Source organism: Drosophila subpulchrella, chromosome 3L (assembly GCF_014743375.2).
Source record: "Drosophila subpulchrella strain 33 F10 #4 breed RU33 chromosome 3L, RU_Dsub_v1.1 Primary Assembly, whole genome shotgun sequence".
NCBI lineage: Eukaryota > Metazoa > Arthropoda > Insecta > Diptera > Drosophilidae > Drosophila > Drosophila subpulchrella.
The window spans coordinates 7,289,581-7,295,202 of record NC_050612.1 but is presented as its reverse complement, the minus strand read 5'-3'; the positions used below and the strand labels follow the sequence as shown (position 1 = coordinate 7,295,202).

Sequence of the window (5,622 nt, the reverse complement as noted above, 5' to 3'; positions counted from 1 at the left end):
GGCCAACGGGATATGTTGTAAAATAAAGCCAAATATGAAATGAATGAATTTTTGTTACCCACTGACACGATTTATTTACGAGTGTCCCGTTGCCATTGTGTGTGACCCCACCCCCTTTCTATTCCCTAACCCTCTGACCCGCAGCCCTCTACCACCCAATCCCCACCCCCTCGCCCAGCCACAAGAATAACAACAATAAGAGTCTGAAAAGAACAACAATTTTTATTATCCAATGCTGGATGGCCGTGCTGTGTACATCATTATACAACAATTGAAATGTTATTTGGCGTCGCGTTGGCGGTAACGAACAGATGAGATGAGAGTAAACAGCTGTGGACAAAAAAATAGTTGCAGTTTTTTTCCGGCTTAGCTAAGGCTTAGAAATATATAGCAATAAATGTTAAACAAAATATTATTTAAACACATTTACACATACATACAAACCACGACAGTAAATTAAGTCTTATAAAATCACTAAGCCTTGAAGAAAGATTTAAGTTTTGTAACTATTTTAAATATAAATAACCCCTTAATATTTTTAAATTTTTTTTATAAGCAAATATTGGTTTTTCCCTTAATTTTACTTGATACTTTATCTAGAAAATAAAATAGTTTATTCGAATATTTGCCCTTTTTATTTAATCTTAACTGTTGAAATGTGTATTGTATTGGGTTGATGGAGGTTTTCCAACCTCGTCCTCGGACTTTGGCGACGAGAGGGCCGAAAGGGAGGCCAGACTGGAAAATCACTGCCAACTTTTTGGCAATTGCTAAGACGAGTGGAGGGGACCTTGGCACCAAAACAAAATAAAACACAGGCCGATTTTTTTCAATTACCAGACATAATATATGGGTCCTATGTGCTGTCATGACCTTTGCACGAAATTAGATGTCTTTTTGGGGGGAGGCGAAGACTTTTGGAGTTAGGTGATACATACAACAAAATTTATGTTGCCATGTTCTCTAATATGATTTGCGAATTTTTTTGTTAGCGAGCCAAGTTATCTCGGCGATTGTAATAAATTTGTTAGCCCCAAAAATAGAGTCAACATTATATTTACATGCTGTGAACTACAAAAAATGTGGTGCTTTGATTATTGTGAAAATGTATTTCCAATATAAACTCAAATTGCTTAGAACATTCAATCTAAAATAGTTTATTTAAAGAATTGAATCTCAGTGTTTTGATTGAAGTTGGAATCACGCTGAGCTTTGAAGTTTGGTTGTTTACTTGAAAGAAAACAGGTGTCTTTCATTTCCATTTCATATTTCAATATACAAATTTGAAACCTTTAAGCTTCTAAGGTCTGTTGATATCTTACGGAATTGTGCCTAAGCTAATAAAATTTCAACCCCATCTCACACAACCATCAAGATTCCAGAGACCGAATCCTTTATGTTAGAGGGACCCGCTGTCTTTCATTTAAATTCATACAGAATGCGAAATATGAAAAGTTAATTTAAGTTTCACTTACAAATGGAAATGAAACAGAATGAAATGAAATCCATCTGTGCTCCCACGCCGGTTGCCCGAGAACAGCAAAAAAGGCCGGCAAAACATCATCCGCTGTCTGGGAACCCCCGGACTCAGGACTCCGGTCTCCGGGCTCCGTTCTCCGTACTTTTGCCCGGACTCTTCACCCGAAGCCGTGGCCAAAATGCCGGATCCGTGGCGAGCGCTGAAAAGGGTTGCTCTTTGCTAATAGATTTCGCATAAATTTATGCGCCCCTTTTTCTGAAATATGAGCTCCACGACGTCGAGTTCACGACATTTGTTTAGACAGCTGAAGGGGGCGGGGGCGTAAAATAGGGAAATGGGTGGCGAATGTTTTTCTCTCTATTTGCACAAAATTAAACGCATTGCCAACTCTGCGAGCCAACAATTATCCCTGGTACAAATTCATTTGCCGCACTATTGTCCCATGCAATTAACAACAACGAACGACGAGCGACTAACGACGATTTTTGATAAATGCTCCTAGATAAGCAGTGAAAAGCTGGCTAAATGAGAAGAAACTCAAACTCCCGCCGTACTTGTAGTCTGTCGTAACTTTTGGTAGCCGGATTCTGGTAGCTTTACGGGTTTCTCGCATAATTGCTCTGTCATTGTCGAGTTGGTTCGAAGACGTTTCGAGGCAGCCGGCGAGCATAAGCATCCCAAGGATGCTGAAGCCCAAATGCGAATTTAGTTATAAAAAGCAAATTGCGCTGGCAAATTAGTTGCCATTTAAGAAGGCATCGAGCCAGCGTTGTCATGGCAGCAACCATAAACCTAAGGAGTAAAATAGGGGTGATCACATTTGACTTAAGCTGACTTTGGAGCTACCCTGCCTGTATATGTATCTACAAGGAAAAGATTATAATCCGAAAGAAAGAATGATTTATACAAATCCATCAATAAATATCAATTAAAATTGCCCAATAAGATTTTTATGTCAAAAATATGATATATGTATGTTTTGGGCTTCATTGTGTATTTTACTATATCTAAAAATATAGAACATCGTTTTGATAACGTTATATATAACGTTTACTTATTATACTTACACTTATAGATAACTATTTTAGTTCCATATATCCAAAATGTATATTCAACTCCTTTTACTTGATATTATCTTTTTTAATCCTGTTGTTAACCTGTAGTCGGGCAAACAGGACTTTTAATACCCTTCCTGGCCAGTTAATGCCATAAAAACAGCACTCGAGACAGTCGGATTTCTTTCTTGGCCTTTGCGTCCTTGGCAACATTGTGATAAAACCATAAAATTTTTGATTTGACAAAATGCATGTTTGAGAGCACGCGGAAATCTCAACGCAACTCATCTCCGAGTGGAGGAAAGAGAGAGAGATCATGGCTGGAAAGCCCTACCTGAGTTCTCCACTTTTTTCGAGTTGTTAACAAAGTTTGTCGCTAACAGGGAAAATGAGAAAAAGCGAAGGGAAACTGGGGAACAGGAGAAAAAGTTAGCAGTTAATGCGACAAAAGGGATTTACGTAGACAAAGTTGGGCCGCATTGCAGTCATCGCTGGCTTCACTCGGTCCTTGGGTATATTAGCTCACAGAAAAGTGCACATGATGAGTGGGAAACTCTGGGCTCGGCGGTCCGGGAAGGGCAGGGGAAAAGCTGACGGGGAAGCCCCTTGAAACATAATAAAGAGAGCGCACGCACATCACGCCGTCAGCATTGGCGCACTTCAAGGCCTCGAGCCGTTCTCTGCGACGAAGGAAGAAGGACCCAGGATGAGCTCATAGGCTTGAAGGTGGAGATTATGCACGGAGAGAAAAGGGGTACAAATTGAAACACAACTTTTCTTAACCCATTGCAAATTTAGGATTTTCGAGAATTCCTACTTTTGTAACTTTTTTTTCATGACGTTTAAAAAAAGATTGTTTTCATGCAAAAACGTTCTCCAAACAAAAGTTATTGTGATGAAAAAAAATTTCATAGAAACCCTTCGCATGTATTTCTTATGATTTTTAAGAACTGTAATTTATACAAAATGATTTTAGATACAAAGTTTTTGGTTGACTTTTTAACAGGTTTTTAACAGTGTTACTTACCAAATATATTTATAATTAGTTGATAGTTGTTTTTAGTTAACAGGCTCTTAAAAGTGTTAGTTGCCGAATTTGTATTTATTATTGGGAAATAATTGTTTTCTAATTTTAAAAAAAATGTATCCTGCTACAAAAACAATTAAAATGTCATACTTACAGAAAAAAAATGTAGTAGGTATGTGATATTTTCTCTCTGTGCACGTACCTCCTTTGTTGGCTTTGGGATTTCCCCCCTCTCATTTGCAGCTTGTGGTTTGCGGCAACATTTTACAAAAGGCGGCCATTGTGTTGCTTTAATGAAATGAATTGCTCGGGGGGATGGGGCACGGGGTGCCCGAAGAGTTGCGAGATGGTCCTCGATGTGCTATGCAAAATTTAAAGCTCCTGAAAGATGCAGCAAACCACGAAAAAGTCCTGGGCCACCATGCACACATGACCCACAATCAATCAAAGGAGACAATGGCGAAACCGTTGGGCAAAGATTCTCAAGGTTTCGGTAGCAGCCAGGCTTCTGCGAAACTTACTGAGGTTCCTTAAACAAGATTGGGTCGAGATATCGGCAAGTAAAATAAAGTACATTGAATTTTAAGACACCAATGGTTACAAAATTACAAAATATTTTTTTAAAAATATCTGTTAAAACAGAAATAATTTATAACAAAAAAATATTTAAATGGTTCATAATTTTTTTGAAATGTTATTTCTTATTTGGTCGACTTAACATTTAAAAAAAATTAGATCTTACGTTTTTTAGTGCATACAGACTCGAACCTAACTGAGCTAACCAAAGAACCACTCATATGCGTATTCGTTTCCGCTTTTGGCAACTTCTTCCATTCGCAGTCGAAACAAAAGCCACAAAATAATGTGCCATGAAATAGAAATTGTTTGCCTCCAAAGCTGCAACTTGGGTTTCATCCCCATCCCCACACCAAACTCTATACGATTCCTTTATATATTTGCGAATTTTCTGCAGCGTAACTTTTGGAGAAGGCTCCCCCTTCGGCCTGTCACTCTCACTTTGGACTTGACTTTGGTAGAATTTTTCAATTACACTACATTCAACTGTGCGGGCGCCGCTCTGGAGCGTGACTACAGAGAACTAAATCATTGGCGATTTGTGGTTAAAAAATATCCAGTGACTATATCATTACAAAACCGGTACAATTTTAAGATATTCCCGAGAAAAAAAAGGAACCTATCATTTGTGAGACCTTTATCTTTACAAACATTCAATTTTGGGAAGTGTGAGTACAAAATGTTCCGTTATCATAACTTTATATCATTCAAATGATAAAACAATAAAAAATGGTTATCACCTCTAGCTCTGGATTTTATAACTAATTTATTTTAATCATTCGGTGTGGTATACATCTGTGGTTAATTTTCTATTAGTTTTCATTAACAATCTGAAAACTTGTTCTTTGACCTTTATCAATAAATATTGGTTTACTTTCCCGACAGAATTTTTTTTTGGTGTGGTAAGGATCCTATAGGATGGTGTAAAAAACCGACTGGTAAAGTAACACCAATGTGCCGCAAAGTGGCCCTCCCCTTTGCCCCCCCTTAAGTTCTCAATGTCTGTGCAAGCTGGGAGACATTTTTAAATCTTAAAAATACTTTCGATTGGTGGATACCGGGGGCAAGGAGTCAAAGGAGCGCTGGGGGAACGTGTCAGGATGCGTTGCGTGTTTTTTGTGCCACGCCGCCTTGACTGGAATTTGGTTTCGCATTCGTTTGGAAAATGGCAAAAGGTAGCAGCAGCGCAGACGGACTAGAACGTTATCCAGGAAACTTTAACCAGGGAAGGGTATCTCAAATGGAAATAAAAATTGAACCGGAATTTCGATTTTAAAGGAAACAAAAATGGTATATTTCTTTCAATGATATATATTTATATAGCAGCTACCTGAACTTTGGGCTAATGGGTGAAACTCTACAATACTTGTTACCTAAATATAGGATTTTCAAAGTATATTATACATTTTTATTAAAATTCTTATTGTCAACTAAGCATTCCTTTAAAAAACTGACAAAATGTGTCCAACATTTTATTAAAACGA

General features: G+C 37.9%; 1 long non-coding RNA gene across 1 annotated transcript; it reads right to left on the bottom strand.

Annotated features, from left to right (window-relative positions):
- Positions 1-1,580: 1,580 nt before the first annotated feature.
- Positions 1,581-3,335, bottom strand: LOC119554590. The gene is made up of 3 exons (XR_005219827.1): positions 2,995-3,335; positions 2,548-2,944; positions 1,581-2,272 (listed from the first exon to the last, which is right to left on the bottom strand). It is a non-coding gene; the product is annotated as an uncharacterized LOC119554590 (long non-coding RNA).
- Positions 3,336-5,622: the final 2,287 nt, after the last annotated feature.